Raw genomic sequence first — 19574 nt, 5'->3', positions numbered from 1 at the left:
CTGTTACTTACCTAGCCCCGCTCCTCGTCAATCTAAGGTGAAATATGATATATGGATTAAGAAACTACTGTATAACTATCTAAGGAGGGAAAAATTGGGTGAATCCAAACAGGATATCTCGCTAAAATATGTGGTTTATTTAAGTGATTAGTTTTGGTCCTCATCATTTGACAGTTAATCTAATCTAACCAGTCTCACAGTTGCGGTTATGTTAATTGCCTTTGAATTATGGCTATGCTCGATGTTTAATTTCTCTGTGTATTTGCATGTACTTCCTGTACCAGAAACCTCTTGAGTTACGTTATTAAGGTCTCCTTACTGTGTAATTAATTATGTGGGGAAAATCCTCAAAAAAATAATAATTTACAGGCCTTGGGTATATGGTATACCACTTTACAAGGGGCTTACAAATAAATCAAATATGCCAAACATGGTTAGGTCCAACATTGTATATATAAAACATTTTATACAAACAGTGAAAAAAACAATGGTTAGGGACTTTATAGTTATGTGAAATTGTCAGTTACAACATACCATTTTAAAAGAACAAAACCACTGAAATTCACCATCTTTAGTTATCCTAAGTAATTATAACTTGTGCCCTAAAGTAAAATGAACTTGCGCCCCAGTCATCTTGCAGCGATTTCATGAATGATTTTACAAGTGATGTCATAAGCAGTGCTGGGTGAGGGTGCAGGTTAGAGTTAATTGAGATAACTAGAACTGGTGACTTTCACTGGTTTTGTTGGTTTACAATGGTATGTTTTAATAGTATTTTCACCCAACTATAACATCTCTATATCCTCAGGGTTTTTTTCAATTAACTTTTTTTTATTTTTTTATGCAATGCAAGGCACCTTACCAAACTGTAATGACACGTTAACCTCTGTTTAGCTTTCAGTGAATTTCTCGGTTTACATAAAGTAACATTTTACTACTACACACAACATCAACCACACGCCACGCAAGGCCAAAGGCCAGGTAAGGTGCTGGGTTGGCCGCAGGCTCGGGCCAACACCCCGCCGGCAGCCAAAGCCTGGCCAAGCACAGCCTGTTTGTGGAGCCCACCTCAGACACACCCAGCTTTTTTATGATTTTGCTTCTACTCCTGCGAGTGTTTTGTGGGAGCCGGCGATGCCTTTGCGCTCCAGTGGTACTCCTGTCAGAGTCCTCCCCACAACATGCCCCATAAAACTTTTTTTTTCGTTTTCAGGAAGGACACCGGGACATAGTCCCCATGTCCTGAAATTGCAGCAGCAATATTTCTTCTCATATGGTAGACAGCACGAGCTCCCACTGGGGCAAGATGGCTGATGGGGAAAAAATAAAATAAAAAAAATAAAAATTGCTCTCTTTTGGTTTTTTTTGCGCAATCACTAGTATGTTAACCTTAATTTCTCAAAAACTACTGAAATCATTTACATTAAAAAATAAATTTTAAAAAAAGTACAGCTTTTGGACCAAGATCTAACATTCTGTCAAATTTGGTGTAAATCCATTTAGCCATTTTCCCCGGCATTGTTGTTTAATTTTACTACAGAAAAAAATATTTGAATCATTAAACTTTAGGTATCCCCCCCTTCTTCCTCAGCCCACACTTGATGAATCACCCTGAAACTTTCAAAGAAGGAGCTGAGGCGGAGGAACATTTTTTTGTTGCAAAGCTTCATGAAAAGTTGCCAAACAGTGCCAAAGTAACTAGCAAAATAACAAAAATCAATTTCTCATGGTACTACCTACACAAAACACATACATATTTATTTTCACTGAAAAAAAACAAAAACAAAAGTTTTAAAAAAGGTGACAGTTCAGATTACTACAAAATGTTTAGATTATGTTAACAAAACAGAAAATCTTTACTCAACATATGTCTCCCTGCTTTCTTTGAGTGTATGGGCAACTACACCCCCATCCCTCTCTGTGTTCAGACCCCCTCCTCCATGCCCTAACTCTACCCACTTGTCCTTCCTCCCCATTCGACTCCCCTGATACGCTACAAATGTCCTTTACATGCTGAATGTTGAAAAAAAGGAAAAATGTTCAATGTAATTGTAGATTGTTGCATTTTATTCATATTAAAAAAATGATTTATTATACTGATAATGGCCATCTCCCAGTTATTACTGATGGGTCCTCTTAGGGGCACGTACATGCTGTTGCAGTTCTAAAATGTAAAAAACTGCAACTAAAGCATTAGAAGCTAAAGATTCATCAGAGTATGTGTGAGACATTCAAAATGATATTTCCTTTTAGATAAACTCAGTTTTTATCAAATATATGAATAAATTTAACTGACAAAGAATGGAAGGCATCTTCAGATGAAGATAAGAAATTGTACTCTCGGCAAGAGGTATCTAGCATTTTCTTTAAATGCCTCTTTGCCACCAACATCATTCTCAGACTTTCATATTGTTAATTTTTAATTAGGTTAAGACTTCCCTATTAGTCTCAAAGCAGATTCACTGCTCATTCCATGCCAGGCTCTCTGTCCTGTACTATGTCTGGTGTTTCATGACCTTGTGAATAATTACTGGCAGTTCCTGCCTCTTTCACATCTTCTGTGGTGTGCCATCTTTGAAGAAAACAAGGCCTTTATCTGGCTGAATCTTCTAACTTCTCATTTTGAACACACATAACTGTTGCATATAGCCACTAGAATTATGAAAGTCTAAGCTCAGAGAACTTCGAATTCACTGGGCAGCTGGAGTACTTTCAGGCTATTATTTTCTATCACAACACTTGAGTTGGCTAATTGCAGCTGTGCTGTGTTTTCTTTTCTAGATCTGCCAGTGACTTAACACTAAACATTTTATAGATTGTCATTGTCTCCAAATGACTGGAAGTGGTGGTACTAGTCTCCACTGGATCCACTTGGTCTTGACTCAATGGGGCCAACTATATCTATTCACCGTTTTATCTCCTATACTTGTTGAACATCCGATGCACTTTGTGGTCCAGTGGATTCCACTGTTGCCTGTAAGCCAAGAATGCCCAGATCGTCCTTCATTCGATGGAGATATAGGATCTTCAGCAGCCTCAGTTAGATAATTTAGGGTGAAGGTTGGTGTCGGATGGGCAGCTGTTTGGCTCAAGAGGAATCCAAATAAAACTGAAGTAGTGATGGTTGGTACTAGTGTGGAATTCTGGCCAAAAGATTTGGGCACCTCTCCTAAGCCGGTAAAACTAGTCATCTTGGGCTTTAAACTTAATGATAATTTGTAATTAATATTTCAAGTCTCTGTGTGATTTATTTAAAGCTATTATTAGGATGTTGTTGTGTCCCACTGTTGAAGGTAGGCATTCTTCAGTCACTGCTATCATCTGTTTGGGAAAAGATTAAAGTAATGAACTATATACCAGGGCTTTGCTAAGGACGTCTGGTGGGTCTCCAGGTGCTGCAGAACTTCACAACTCAAAAGTGTGTGTGCTCACAAGCATGGTGCACATGGGTTTTGAAAAACCAAAGGTAGACGTTAAACAACCAGTCACCCTTTGGGTAAAGCTAACCAGGGTTTACTCTTGGTGCTCTATTTTCAGACCCAAAGGATTGGGAGTTAAACTTTTACTATTATGGACACATGCTGTGTAAATGTCTTCCATCTCAGCTTGATCAGGACTAATTTTCCACTTCAGAAAGCAAATAAAAGCGTGGCTACTTATCTCTTGATACAAGTGTTAAGGCATTATATATTCTCTGATACTTTGTTCTTCAGCACATCCACTAGCACAATACAGCTTTGGGGGTATGAGCAAACAACAATGGCTGAGCATAAAATAACATGATTGTTAATCATTTTAAAAAGCTGCTAAGCTCACAGAAGTGAACCATTGCACTAAATAGTTGACCCTTAACTCCTGAATACAAGTCTTTTGCAAAACCAAAAACCTGTGTTTGATTGAGCAACTAAAGTAGGTCACTGCACAATTATTTTTATATAAAGATTTTTGATGTTACAGTTTGACTCCCTTTTCATCAAATCACAGTCCAGACTGAGTTGAGTGAGAACATTTAATGTCTACGCTCGATCATGAGCATTAGTCTACAGGGAGTGCAGAATTATTAGGCAAGTTGTATTTTTGAGGATTAATTTTATTATTGAACAACAACCATGTTCTCAATGAACCCAAAAAACTCATTAATATCAAAGCTGAATATTTTTGGAAGTAGTTTTTAGTTTGTTTTTAGTTTTAGCTATGTTAGGGGGATATCTGTGTGTGCAGGTGACTATTACTGTGCATAATTATTAGGCAACTTAACAAAAAAAATATATATACCCATTTCAATTATTTATTATTACCAGTGAAACCAATATAACATCTCAACATTCACAAATATACATTTCCGACATTCAAAAACAAAACAAAAACAAATCAGTGACCAATATAGCCACCTTTCTTTGCAAGGACACTCAAAAGCCTGCCATCCATGGATTCTGTCAGTGTTTTGATCTGTTCACCATCAACATTGCGTGCAGCAGCAACCACAGCCTCCCAGACACTGTTCAGAGAGGTGTACTGTTTTCCCTCCTTGTAAATCTCACATTTGATGATGGACCACAGGTTCTCAATGGGGTTCAGATCAGGTGAACAAGGAGGCCATGTCATTAGATTTCCTTCTTTTATACCCTTTCTTGCCAGCCACGCTGTGGAGTACTTGGACGCGTGTGATGGAGCATTGTCCTGCATGAAAATCATGTTTTTCTTGAAGGATGCAGACTTCTTCCTGTACCACTGCTTGAAGAAGGTGTCTTCCAGGAACTGGCAGTAGGACTGGGAGTTGAGCTTGACTCCATCCTCAACCCGAAAAGGCCCCACAAGCTCATCTTTGATGATACCAGCCCAAACCAGTACTCCACCTCCACCTTGCTGGCGTCTGAGTCGGACTGGAGCTCTCTGCCCTTTACCAATCCAGCCACGGGCCCATCCATCTGGCCCATCAAGACTCACTCTCATTTCATCAGTCCATAAAACCTTAGAAAAATCAGTCTTGAGATATTTCTTGGCCCAGTCTTGACGTTTCAGCTTGTGTGTCTTGTTCAGTGGTGGTCGTCTTTCAGCCTTTCTTACCTTGGCCATGTCTCTGAGTATTGCACACCTTGTGCTTTTGGGCACTCCAGTGATGTTGCAGCTCTGAAATATGGCCAAACTGGGGGCAAGTGGCATCGTGGCAGCTGCACGCTTGACTTTTCTCAGTTCATGGGCAGTTATTTTGCGCCTTGGTTTTTCCACACGCTTCTTGCGACCCTGTTGACTATTTTGAATGAAACGCTTGATTGTACGATGATCACGCTTCAGAAGCTTTGCAATTTTAAGAGTGCTGCATCCCTCTGCAAGATATCTCACTATTTTTGACTTTTCTGAGCCTGTCAAGTCCTTCTTTTGACCCATTTTGCCAAAGGAAAGGAAGTTGCCTAATAATTATGCACACCTGATATAGGGTGTTGATGTCATTAGACCACACCCCTTCTCATTACAGAGATGCACATCACCTAATATGCTTAATTGGTAGTAGGCTTTTGAGCCTATACAGCTTGGAGTAAGACAACATGCATAAAGAGGATGATGTGGTCAAAATACTCATTTGCCTAATAATTCTGCACTCCCTGTATAGTATCTAAAAATGTCAAACCTGTTTCTCATCCTAAAATGTAGTACAGCATGTTTTAGCCCTTAGTCTTGCCCCTCAGCGTATAACTGTATCTGCCTCCAAGCAAGTGTTTTTTTTTATCTCAGATGACGAGTTTCTCTCTTAACTTTTGACCAATAGCATTTCTTCTTCATAAATGTAGTATTTTATGATGCTTCAAATATGATTTTATTATTCTTAGTGCTTCATTTTTGGAGGCAGAACTTTCTTAACTAGCCAAGCCTACATAACCAACATATACTGGTTATCATTTTAGCTTTTGCCTACTTTTGTTATGATCCCTGCACCTCTGTTTTGGGTATAGTTTAACAAGTGCTCCTGTTGGCATGTTGCTCCTGCCTGTCCACTACCAATCCTCGGTAATATTCATGTTTATTGAATACACCTTCTGCATGCATGTTTTTTTTGGAATGAGTAAAACTTACCTGGTTTTCAGGCAGACAGGGTATTTTAAATGGGTTTCCTTTGACGGAATTGAATAGGAACCAACCCCCGCTTCAGATTTCTAAAACAGGACGTTGAGTTTTTTTTAAGTACGGTTTCCAAGAACAATTTAGCAATCCCATTCCCAAATGCAGCATGTCATGCATCTGCTCTACTTCGGCTGTCATCTATTCAGACCTGTACTGTGCTGGAATACAACCTGTGAATTCTAGAGCAAGTTTACAAATAGTAGATGATGCATACAGACACACTCACCATCTGCAAACAGACATGCACTGAACAACTGACATACACACACGACAGGCACACACTCACACACAAATACCGGATACCCACCCCACTCAGCATAAACAATCATAACCTCAGAGAGACACTCTGTAGAGAGACACATGCAAACCACTCGCGCACACTGTAGCCACACACACCCTGCAGACATTCAAGGACAGACACGCACACTGCGGAAGCATACAAAATGTATTAACACTCCTGCACACCCTACAGAGAACACCTAAGAGACACCCTTGTTGTTCACACACAGATCCAGACCTAACAGAGAAGCGCACATGTTCTCAGCACATCTCTGCTGAATAGGCATAACTTCAGGAGGCCTACCTTCCTCACTAGAGCCTCACTAGTGATGAAGGATGCTCTCTTTTCCAGGGATGACATGAAGCAGACTTTGACTGACCAGCTGAGGGTGAACTGGCCTGCCGGAATGTGAATTATTTCTAGAGTGCTTCATATGCCTTGTCAGGATACGAAGCACTATATAAATGTAAGGACAATATTATAACTGGAATAAAGAAGGTTGTATGATTCCCACAGTCTACGTTCTCAAAAACTACAGAAACAGCCGGAGCCTTAACTTAATAGGCTAATATTGGACTTCTCAGGCAGCTGCTTCGTGACTTCTGTTTTATGGTGTCCCCCTGCCAGTTTAGTGCTGTGTCAATGTAGCTTTTCACACACGCGATTATCCCTAGCAGCCTCTGTAAACATATGCACGGAGAGAGTTCTCCTACAGCTGACTGCTGTTTTTAAGTCTTCCCAGCCACAGCCAATAGTTCAACCAGGATGTGCGGGCAGCAATTTTGGCACTCTGAGTCAGCAGAGTCCCAAAATAAAAAAGAGGGAGCGGGGCAGTAATACCATGGGCCTAGTGATGTGGTCTCCCAGGGACCCCACTGGGTCAAAAATAATGTTTTTTTGCAAATTTCACAGGATTTATTATTTTTTTAAATTAAAAAAAAAAAAAAAAAAAAAACACAGAGTATCCACGAATGCACTTGAAAATGATTTGAAAAAAAAAGTTGCGCCTAGCGCGGTCTCACATGCTGGTTTAAACTCGCCCCCGGTGGGTAAGGGACCTGGGGCAATTTTTAATTAATGATTCACCGGGGAGCATGGCAGTGGATTAGGCTGCCCTCCTCCCCTCGGTCTCCCCTCCAAAGGCTGTTTATGGCCCCAGGGTCCGCTACTTTCCCAGGGCTGGGCCTTTAAATGAAGGGGGAACACCACCCTCATGGGCATAATTTATGCCCGAGGGACCACCTTCCCAGGGCTGGCCCAAAAAAAAAAAAATATATATATATATATATATATACACAAACATAACAGAGTAAGGGGGCAGCGTGGCTCCCCTCCTGGGGCCATTATTAGCCCTGCGTGGCGTGGGGTTGGTTGCCTACAGAGGGGATGACAATATATGAATCTGACCTTATGCAATGTAATTTAATGTGCATGTAAAGCACTCTAATGCACTTTGGTCAAGTCCACCTACGTGCAGTACACAAATACTGCAACCCATAGGCATGGTACTCAAGGGAGGGTATTTTCTTGGATTTTGGGGGGGGGGGGGGGGGGGGGGGGGGAACAGATTTCATCATGTGATTATCACTGCTCCTGGTACCTTTTTCCATCCTTATGGATGTCAGACCAGAAAGCGAAGGATGCTTTCACCAATCAGCAGACACTCTGGAAAACACCATTAACCCACCAAACCCAGTCTTTCCTCAGCTGTACATTGACTGACCTATCTTTCCACAACAGAGAGCAGCAAACATGACAGCAAAATTTAGACCTCAAGACTTTGGTGGTACGCAACAGTCACATCAAAATTAAACAAAAACAAAAAACAAAAAAAACAACAACAAAAAAGTACTGAGGAAGGTTTTATAATATATATATATATATTTGCAAACAAGAGATAAATGCCACGCACTCCGTTCAGCTCCTCAAAAAATAAATCAAGTGTATTCAATGCAAAAAAGAGAAAACCAACGCGTTTGGACTTTACAGTCTTCTTCCTGGTTTTACAGTCCTTTCTCCATTCTCACTATTTATAGTGCTTTATTCCCATAGTCATTACAATGCATTATGGTCAGAGTAGTTTTTCCGTGTATACTCTCATGTAATCAACCTGAGAACACTCTCCGAACTGAAAGAAACCGTCTGGGACACCATTTACCAACGGCACATAGCAACCATAGGCACCAGCTGAGTGCGCGTCTTTTTTTTCTCTTGCCGTGCTTTGTTTTGAAAAATATAAACTATAACTCGCTCCCTCGCCATGCACTGCCAATTACCCCACAAATTACGGCACTCACGAGATCTTTGATAATATCAATGTAATATTTGCAGTAACCTTTTTGACAAAAAAAAACAAAAAACTGTGCATGGTGGGATTGTGAGTTGCAGTTACCTCAAGACACAAGATATAGTTACTTGAGGTCACTAACTAGAACTGGGGAATTTCTATGGTTTTGTATGTTTAAAATGTGAGCCTAACTACAATGTCTCTGTAACCTTTGGTTTTTATATATACAGTGAAAAGAAAAAAAAAAGAAAAAAAAAAAAGCTTTTAAGGGACGTTATTTCTGGGTTGACATTTTAACTACACAAAACCATAGAAATTCAGCAGTTATAGTTATACTTATGTTAAGAAACTCTTCAGATAATTACAACTATAACTGCTGAATGGTTTTGTATGTCAACCTAACTATAATGTCCTTGTAACCTTTGCTTTTTTTTTCCCAGTAAATTTCTGTGTTTTTTTTCAATGCAAATGTTAATATTTCTGTCAGGTTGCGGCCAGCCAATCATGCTCATGCTTTCCCCCCCCAAGGATCCGAGGAGGACTGTCAAATCCGCGGATCAGCTGAAAAAAGGGCCATTTTTTGACCATGAGGGGGTCACACCCCTCCATATGTCCAATAAGGTCAGGATACTTGTATCCTAACTCCTTATATGGTTTCACACTGTTTTTCCCCATCCCCCATCAGCGTGAGAAACAAAATGGCGGCCTCAACTTTTCTGTTAGGTTACAGCCAGCCAATCAGGGCCTTGCTTTTCCTCCGAACATGAGGAGGATCCGCGTCCCAATTTGTTTTTCATTTAATAACTAGAAACCTATTAAATGGATTTACACTAAATAACAAAAGGTGTGTTTTCTAGACCAAGAGCTAGTTTTTTGCCAAATTTAGTGTGGATCCGTCCAACTGCTTGGACTGTAGTCATGTTCAAAATCTCTATGGAAGTTAACATGGGGAAAACAAATTTTTTTCAGCCCCCACTTTACAGATCACCATGAAACCTTTCAGACATCAGCTGAAGTGGGCTTCAAATTGTTTTGGAAAATTTCGTAGAGGTTCATAAGCTGGTGCCAAAGATATAGGAGAAAAAACACACACACACACTTTTTCAATGGATACTAGGTCCCAACTATAAGTACCTACACACACACACTTTTTCAATGGATACTAGGTCCCAGCTATAAGTACCTACAAGCGACCGCCAGTAGGTAATATTTTGTTTTTCTAGGAAGGGTCAAAATATTTGGTATACAAGATATACATATGGCATTATATCACACAGTTAACTTTTGCACAAAGAAAAGGGGTACTCCCAAAACCTGTATATGCATTTTTATAGAGAAAAAAAAAACGAGCAACCAAGTAACTTAAAATATAAAGGTATGAAGCACACTTATTGTTCTGGTTTGGAAGTAAATGTAAGGAATAATACTACTACTGAATAATGGACACAAGTAACAAAGGTTCCCAAATAATTCTATTGTCTATCAATCCATGGTATGAGGGGAACCCTCTTGCTGTTCCAAAACAAAATTAAGACATACATTATATAATCATTAGATGTCTCAGTTCTGGGACAGCGGGACATGCTGAAGGTCATGATAAGGTTGCACTGGGATTTCTGTGCACATCTTAGAACGAGGCTAAGGCAGCAATGTGCCCATCAAGAGAGGAAGTCCAAAAAGCAGATGAGTTCAAACGTCATTTCTGGGAGCTCTCAAAGGGCCTCATGTAAAAGACTCTTCTGTGACTGCAAATCCTGCGAGTCGCAAAACCATGTGGTTTTTGCACAGAAACGCACAAAAGCAATTTACAAGTGTGTAAATTCTTTCTGACTCATAAAAGGCCTTTTGAGACCCTGACTGAATCACAAACACGATCGGGGATCGGGCTGAAAGACATCCTCCTCTTAGATATAGAGAGGAATGTATCAATGGTGAGTGACCGCAACTAAGGTCGTAAACCATTACTCATATAAAGATACTTCAATGGGACTGATATTTGATTTGCAAAGAGGATGGGGTCCCCTGTGGAGTAATTACCCATTTTGAAACTTGAAGGGGAATAAATATATATCTATATCAAGGACTGGTAGCGGTGGTCCACGCGACCATGCCAACTCTCAGTTAAACTTTTTTTTTTTTAATAAACACAGACCCATTTTAAGGAAAAGTGACTGCATGTAAAAATGAAAAAGCTCTACTGAAAAACAGTCAAAGACATGGTGGCCTGTTGACCCTTACAGATCACCATCACTGTATTTGTGGCCAGTCGCAGGGGAGGCAAATTGCAACCTGCCTAATGATTAATAGAGCAGATTCCCCTACAGTGAAGTATTTTGTGAACCTACCTATATGAAAATATGTTGGTTTGTAAAATCAGAGTGCATTCAAAAAAGTTGGTGGGCGATTTGTAACTACTTTTTGTAAATAGAATCTTCGTATGCATGCTCCAAACACGTTTTTGAATAGATAGTGTAGACCAGGACAGAGGTGCACTGGGAGAGTTCTGTGGGAGCCCCAATACTGGTAGTACAATGCAAAGGGCAAATCAGCTAGATATGCAAGATGAGATCTGTGCAGACACATCAGTAATGAGATAGCATTGAAGTTTAGGATAGAATTCCATTCTGAAGGCCAGGGGTGCCACAGTTCAGGGACAAAAGGGTAAAGTACGGGTCAAAATAGAGGTGCATTACCAGAGTATAATGTCTCAGCACAAGGATAACTGGACGCGGTACAGGGAAGGCTAAAGGAGCACTGTGAATGGTCCATCTAAAGTTGCATATCAGGATCTCAGTTCATATGGCATGAGGTAAGGGTGGACTGTGCAAGCTCCACAAAAAGTCTCAGGACTGAGCCACTGGACAACGTACACCAACATAAAGGTGCATTATGAAGCTCTTTGGATCCCATAGTACTGACAGAACAGTAAGCAATATCTTGCATAGACTGTAAGCACTAACAGAGTAAGCATTGTTGAGAACTCTCTCTATACTGAGAGTAAACAGAGGAGGTGAGTAAAAAGAGTACTGTGAGATCTTACAGACGACATTTTAATGCAATGTTTATGTCTTATAAAAGAGAAATTTTACAGTGAAAAAAGAATCATTTTTCACTTGCACAAGTATGAAAAGCTGAGGAAGAGACCATATTCAGAGTAGCACTTTGTTGCATGCAGAGAGTTGCAGGTTTTTCTACACGACTCAGCCAAGTGTCCCCTTTTCTTACTGAGCAGCAATGCAAAATAGTTTAATTTAGACACACAAAAGAGCTGTACGTCTGCCGTCTGGTTACTGCAAGATATTGAAAACTTCAAGAGCTGTCGGACAACTAGTTTGTTACAAACTGACCTGGCACAAGGTGTTGGTCTGTATCAGGATATTCCTCAGTCGCTACCCTTAGCACTCGGGGTATTTAAGGACTGGTTTGAACAATTTGTTTTTCAATGTTTCCCAATGGGCAAATGCTTTGGTTCTGTTGCTATGCTGGGTATCAGTGCATTTCAACGTTTGGGGGTTCTGACTTCTGCAGGAACCTCCTTCATGCTTTTGAGTTATTTGAGCACTAGATGAACGACCATCTGGGATGTGGTCGCCTGTAGTTTATCAAAGTAGTGGGGCAACATTTTCTGTAGGTACTTGGGCACTTGCTTATGTCCTTATCAAAGTACTCTGCACGATCATTTCTTTCTCAAATCCACTTGGGCCTCAAACAGCATTCTGATGTATTTTTTATTGCCTTTTCACTAAAGCGACGTTATGCATCTCAAATGTACTTTCTAACAGAGACTTTTTGCACAACTGCATTCTGGGGTCAGGTGGGAGGACTTGTGATGTATGGGCAACATTTACAAAAGTCGCTGCTCCTGTTTCAGAAGATTATAATTCATAACTAGCAACTACAGCACTAAAGTTTAAGAGTGTGCAAAAGGACACCGCATTACCAGTGATAGAGAAATGTTGCAAGAATATTGTTTGAAGTTCTAGACACAATCAAAGCTAGGCATTGGCCCAAGCCCAAACACGATTTTTGCTTAAACCTGAAACGGTGTTTTCCAAATACACTGCTCCAGACAAAAAACTACCAAAGCCAAATGATTGCAGAGGACACGCAATACGTGTAGCTTCAGGGCAGAGAAGGAGCAGTATGCAATAGCGTTGATTCATAAATGATCAAAACAGGCCAAACGAAGCAAATATCAGTTCAAGTTCAGGAGGCAGAACACAGGACGGGAAAGGGACCAAGTCACCGAGTGCAACCCAACTACACAGCACTCCTCCTATGAGGAGGGAACAGTGTGACCATGTGTGTTATTATCGGCGTTCAGTGAAGGAAAAGGCAAGGGATGACGCCAAAGGTGACCTAAAATTAGACAAGACATTGTGCGAAGACATATCAGTCAGTCTAAGTCCATGGGTTACGGGTCACATTATCGCAATAAAAGTGCCCTGAACCCATTTAATAAAACTGGAAGGTCGCTTGCGACATGCCAGCTGATTAGAACTGCCCCAATCTCTTTCCATCACACTTTAGCTGCAAATATTTCAGATTTGTCCCTCTCCTTGCAGAAAATCGCTTGAGAAACGTACCAAACTATCAACAGAAAGCCTTCCTTATTTCTTACGTATCTTCCTCCAGCCTTTAGTCCCCGAAGGCTAGTATTAGCCATCCCAGAAAAGAAGGGCAGAGTTCACGGACTGGTACACATAAATTACACCAACGTGCCAAAAATGAATGGAATGGAATTAATTTACTCGAATTGCTCCTTTGCAGTCTAGCAAGGAGGAAGGAAGGGCGTGTTTTACTGAACGCTCACCACCCCAAACGGCAATTTAGGATGGGCCCAATCTGCATGCCCATAAAACGTCATCACCGCCTCTTTACTTAAGTCAAAGATAGGGGATTCACGCCAACTAGTAACTTTAAGGGCTTAAACATTATGGTGGTTTAGGGCACGTGGCAGTGCTTCAAAACAGTATAGATAGGCCTCCTTGATTCCCTGACAGACACGTCTACTCGTCCATTCAATATCACTCAAAACTTCACAATCCGTGACGCTTCCAATGTCAATCCGAGCTCTGCCAATGTATCTTCGATGTCTGAGTTAAGCCCAGACTTTGTCAACAAGCTAATGAAACGTGGCAGAGATGGCCTCGTCAGAGGTGCAGGTCATCACTGGACGAGAAATACTGACTCTCAAAACTTTCAGTGCAGTAATTTGTGAGCCAACATGACGATTGAAGAAAGTCTCTCAGAATTATACTGAACGCTGTGTTCTTTCCAGAGATGTAATCCCTCTGCATTTTCCATCAAGAACTACCTGTGGCACATTAACTTCAACTGCTTCTCTGGACACCTGGGAGAAGCTGTGAAAACAGACCTGTTTCAATCAGGGGATATTAGGGCCTGACAAGCCGAGTAAGGTATCAATAAATGACTTCTTTCCATGGACACCCAGAAGAGTAAAAAACACACACCATTCAGTTCCAACCAAGGCTCTAACAGCGGGTCAGTGCAAAGCAGCACGTGTTGCTGTACTAAATGCATACCTCCATGTGCAGGAGGTTTGGTAAAATACTCGAACCCCCACTCAAAAAAAAAAAAGAAGAAAATCACAAGCACCTTAGCACAGTGTGTTGCAAGGTCAAAAAAAGTGTAATAAAGAATGCATTTCAGGATAATGTTTTCATGTGGTCATTTTTCTTTTTAAACAAAGCAACTTATACTGCTTTACGAGATGGACCAGGAAAGACTTCGACTATACTGCTATCTCCCACGTTAACTTGGTAACTACAATGTTACCTTAATATGCAGTTCTTATGTAGCTGATGTGACAGAAAGCCTAAATATTAATATCACAGGCACGTATGGTGCTAACTGGACATTATATAGCTCAGTGCTTAAAACATCTACAGCTGATGTTAACCTGCCCTTTGAGGATTTTTACAACACGACTTAATTACAGATAGCATACTCTAAATCTGTATGCCCCACCATATCCAATATGAGCCCACTATCACTGTCCTTGCTGCCAATTTATGGTTTTCTAACGAGAATAAATTTGGCTGTATAAGCTCTATGGTGTATGATCCAAAACAGAATACAACCATATACATGGTGCAATACACAATGCAAAGCGAATTCCCACAGGTCTGCACTTACTGGAGTACACAGGTACAGTATTTTAACACACAATTTGCCTCACTTTTTTTTTTTTTTTTTTAACATTTGGGACCAATTTTCCCCCTTGAATACAACATGAATTGACTTGTAAGGCTAGAATGTTTATGGCTTTCTCCAAACACTCCCTATAAATTGTACTAAGACTGTTATTCCCATGTAACATATTAAACGTGGATAACCCAAGAATGGACATTCAACACCTTTGGACTTGAACCATCCCACTGGCACCAAAATGTAGAGTTTCTAAAGAGATGCCAGCCTGAAAATGCCACATGCTTTATATGTTCCCAAAGCTGACCATATAATAGATATGGTGTGGTGGTTGAACGCCCATTCCACCAGGATCCTCCTCTATCACAAAGCATCAAGGGACCCATTATTCGAAGATAAGCAAAGATGACTAACTCGGCTGGACAAGATCATCCATTAAGGAGAACCACATGTGCGGCAGTTTTGGGCCAGATTTACAACTCACAAAGTTTAAATTTACAAAACACTGTTAATGATGTGTTGCCGTTGTGAAAATGAGTTGTCAAATAACACCTTGGGGTTAAAATAGTTGTCAGTGTTGCTAAATCCCAACTTCCAGAAATGTTAGTGATGGGGGCCACCGACTCCCAAAAATCATTGGTTGGGGGGGGGGGGTGGGGGGGGTGACAGGCTTGGCCTAAAAGACCTCTGCCTCAGCAGATAAATCTCCTCAAAAGCTATTACAAGAAATCCTGAAAGTGATACTCCCAACACAGTAACCATGTGACTTCATATATATTTTATAGTCTTCTAGGTAATATCAGTACTATTGACGGTTATGCACAAGATAGATGACAGGCGAGCTGGTTTACCTGAAGTAAAAATCCTTCAGGGCAGGTGAAGAATTTTCAGCTGCGTTTTAAACCAAACCAGCGATTCAAAAATTGACCAGTGAGATCATAAATATGTATTAAAAAAAAGTTCAACAATGGATGTTGAGAGAGTATATAGCAAAGGGGGACTAGAATACAAGAACACCTTTAAGAGGGCCTCACTAAATGCGATAGGGCACTGTTTTCAAGGAAACAGGGTTAGCAGCTATCCAGAATACAGTCTGTCTTTTGCCTAAATTAACAAACGAATGGTTGCAACAACGTGTCCCTACTTTTTGCTAACTTGAAGAATTGGAATTAGTATTCAGAGTGTCATGTCAACGCTGAATTCTAGCTATAGGTACTGTGAAATAATAATAAGAATAAAAGACTATTTCTGGGTTTGTTTTAAACTGGGCATTCCTGTCACCTTACTGTTTTAAAGGCAGCCTAAAGGCCCAAATGATTAAGAGGAATGCCGATTAGGATATAAAACTGCAGAATTTTAAAAAATACCCTTATGTTTGTGTGCAGGCCAAGCAAACTAACAATAGAGGTTTGTGGCACTAAAATAACATCTTGCAGGATTTGGGGTAAAACTTAATCCCCTGCTTAATATAGGTCTCTTCTTGCAATCAGTTAACAAGAAATTATGTAGAAGGCCAATCCACTGAAATCGCATTGTCAATGATCTTTCGGCGCTGGTAAGCGCTCAGACTGAAAACAGAAGGTACGTTTGGAAATGCCAGGTGCAACATAGTGAGAGGCCGAAATATATTATTTACAGTTAATAACGTAACAATACACAATATACACAAAAGCAAATGGGCGCACATTTCTATTTAACAAGTGAAAATAAAATCAACATAAACAAACACGAGTGACTCAGCGACATAAGAGACTGTCTGATAACCATGAACCCAACACATCACACACAGTTAATCCTGCATCACCTTCCCTTACCAAAACAGTTAGACATTTCATCTTGGCTTTTATAGAACAACGATTTTTGGCTACATGTTATTTATACATCTTGACATACTAACACTGTAAGCTTTTCCAAGTGTTTTGCTTTATTAAAGACTACTCACAAATGGGAACCTTTTTTGGGACTTAAAAAAAGTGATTCATTTAGATATTTTAAAACCGCAGTAAATAAACTAATTTCTCGTCCACAAAAAGGAGGTTGGAGCAGTCGTAGAGCGCTGAGGGTCACTCATCAGCCAGACACTCCCCACACTTGCCGCAAACGCACAACTGTATTCTTCATCCCCCATCAGCAGATCGTAGAAAAAAAACAAACATCATACAGAGCTCCAAAGGGAGGCCAGGTAAGATCCCAGACCGCCTCAAGCGCGCCCCCTGGCTCATACCAAGCTGGGTATCAAGTATGACACCCTCCGAAAGCGGTAAGAAAGGAGCCTACCTGTGCAAAATTCCTAAGAATAGTTCGTTATCTGACAATGACACCGGCTATCCGTTACTACTCCTTCTAAGGACGTCTGCTGTCTTATTATTATGGCGAGCAGGACCAGAAATCAGGCGGCTACCCACCCAGCTGCCCAGCACCAATCACATTAGAGGAAACATATTCTACTTGCGTTGAAAAATGTACTGACCTTGGATTCGCTGGGAGAGTGTTGGTGACAGGATTGGCCATGAGGTGCTCTCCGTTCATTGGCTGTAAGAGTTCTCTGGCGTTCTCTGGTTTGTGATGGGATGAGGAAATGTTCGCCAGTTGCTCATTGGTTACAGTAAAGCCAGAGACTTCACCTGTAGTGTACGCCTCTTCGCCAACTGTCAGTGGGCGTGTCCCATGGAGGCCTCGTTACTTCAGTGCAAGGGTGGAGGAATGGTGGCAACCGGAGGAACTCGGTCACGGTTACTAACAGTATGGGCGAAGTCAGTGCGGCGAGGAAATCTCAATGGTCTTAGAAAGCTTTTAAACACGCATTTTTGTAGGTTCCGTGAGGGCGTTCGGCCTGTAAATGCCAAAGGGGCCCGCGTCTTGTCCGGCATCCCACACACTTCCTCCTTCAGAATTGTGAAATGAACTAGAATGCTAACATTATCTGTGTAATATGTGAGCAATGGACACAGCGTATGTTGCACATTAGTTATCTATGGCCTCTAGTGACCCCTCCAGCTATCTTTTTTGTGCACAGTGGGTCTGCTACCCAGGCGCGCCCCATCACCAGGATGACACCGAGATTGAGGTGCTGACCCCAGGGCTGCACTGGGAATCGATAGCAACCCAGCCAAAATATATAATTCCATCCCCAAATAGCAGCACACAAACGAGTTTTGCGACCGAAGGGTATTGGGGATTCCCATAAGAATATTTTGGTAATCACTAGCCCCAAACCATGCATTTTAAGTAACAATTGTCACATATATAGGTGAAAAAGCTATAGATGACTAAGAGTAAAATGGTGGTAGAGTCAGATGAGTTGGCAACAAGAGGGACGAATTATAGAACAGCAATTTGTACTGTAACGAACCGTCATCGAATTTAAAATCAAGCATATTTATTAATAATATTATCAATGACCTGGTACGTTTCCTTCTCATATATCTCCTTCTCCAACCTATCCGGCCGTTTCTTCTTCCGCCCATCAAGTCCCAGAACTTGGAATTCTCCGCGATGGATCTGTCCCACATAAGGGTGACATTACATTACTATATACACACCCACTTGTATTAAAACACAAAAGTGTGCGTTTATAGTAATATGCATACATAATGTGGAGGAATCCCATATATAACTATGGCTTTTGACATTTTACACCTCGACGAGGATGACACTGTGTCAATCCTATGCTTAAAGATTTTGCTGTACAAATGGCCAAAGACTTTGGGGGTCATTCTGACCATGGCGGTAATTACCGCCATGGCGGAGGTCGGCGGTAGCACCGCCAACAGGCTGGCGGTGCACCGCTGGGCATTCTGACCGCGGCGGTTCAGCTGCGGCCAGAAACGGAAAGTCGGCGGTGTACCGCCGACTTTCCGCTGCCCGTCTGAATCCTCCATGGCGGTGGAGCGCGCTCCGCCGCCATGGGGATTCTGACACCCCCTACCGCCATCCTGTTCATGGCGGCTCTCCCGCCATGAACAGGATGGCGGTAGGGGGTGCCGCGGGGCCCCTGGGGGCCCCTGCCGTGCCCATGCCAATGGCATGGGCACGGCAGAGGCCCCCGTAAGAGGGCCCCAAAAAGTATTTCAGTGTCTGCCCAGCAGACACTGAAACTCACGACGGGTGCAACTGCACCCGTCGCACCTTCCCACTCCGCCGGCTCAATTCTGAGCCGGCATCCTAGTGGGAAGGTTGATTTGCCCTGTGCTGGCGGGCGGTCGGTCTTTTGGCGGCCGCCCGCCAGCACAGGGCAAATGTCAGAATCACCGCCGCGGTCTTTCGACCGCGGTGCGGTGTTCTGACGGCGGTACCTTGGCGGACGGCCTCCGCCGTCCGCCAAGGTCAGAATGACCCCCCTTGTCATTATCTAGCTCGGCGTGGATAGCAGTGTGCTGATCCTATGCTTAAAAACTTTGCTAGATAAGCAGACATTTGAGGTGAGCAAATCTAGAGTGTCCCTGTTGTTGCAGGGTGCTCCTTACTAGAGCTGCTCTCCACCTACATTTGGGAGCTTCCCAGAGTTCTCCTTTGTTTTTTGCATAATTTATGCGTCACTCTAACCCTGAAAGGGCCTTGTTTTGATATATATATATATATATATATATATATATATTTCCGACACTTCAAAAGATACTTAAATACTAATAAGTAAACTTACAAGAGTTTTAAGGTATTGAAAACAGTACCCAGATGGATCATATACCACATTGATAATCGACTGACCATTTTGTT

At 41.6% G+C, this 19574-nt stretch overlaps 1 protein-coding gene across 2 annotated transcripts in view; it reads right to left on the bottom strand.

Annotated features, from left to right (window-relative positions):
- Positions 1-17268, bottom strand: part of OSBPL2 (oxysterol binding protein like 2) — a 279173-nt gene extending 261905 nt beyond the window's left edge. For both annotated transcript variants that reach the window (XM_069243148.1, XM_069243150.1), the window contains exon 1: positions 17136-17268. The gene's annotated coding sequence lies outside the window, so the exon portion shown is untranslated. The remainder of the gene's footprint in view (positions 1-17135) is intronic.
- Between the last annotated feature and the right edge of the window lie 2306 nt (positions 17269-19574).

This window comes from Pleurodeles waltl, chromosome 7 (assembly GCF_031143425.1).
Source record: "Pleurodeles waltl isolate 20211129_DDA chromosome 7, aPleWal1.hap1.20221129, whole genome shotgun sequence".
NCBI lineage: Eukaryota > Metazoa > Chordata > Amphibia > Caudata > Salamandridae > Pleurodeles > Pleurodeles waltl.
The sequence above is the reverse complement of the archived record's forward strand: the minus strand, read 5'-3'. Positions and strand labels throughout refer to the sequence as shown.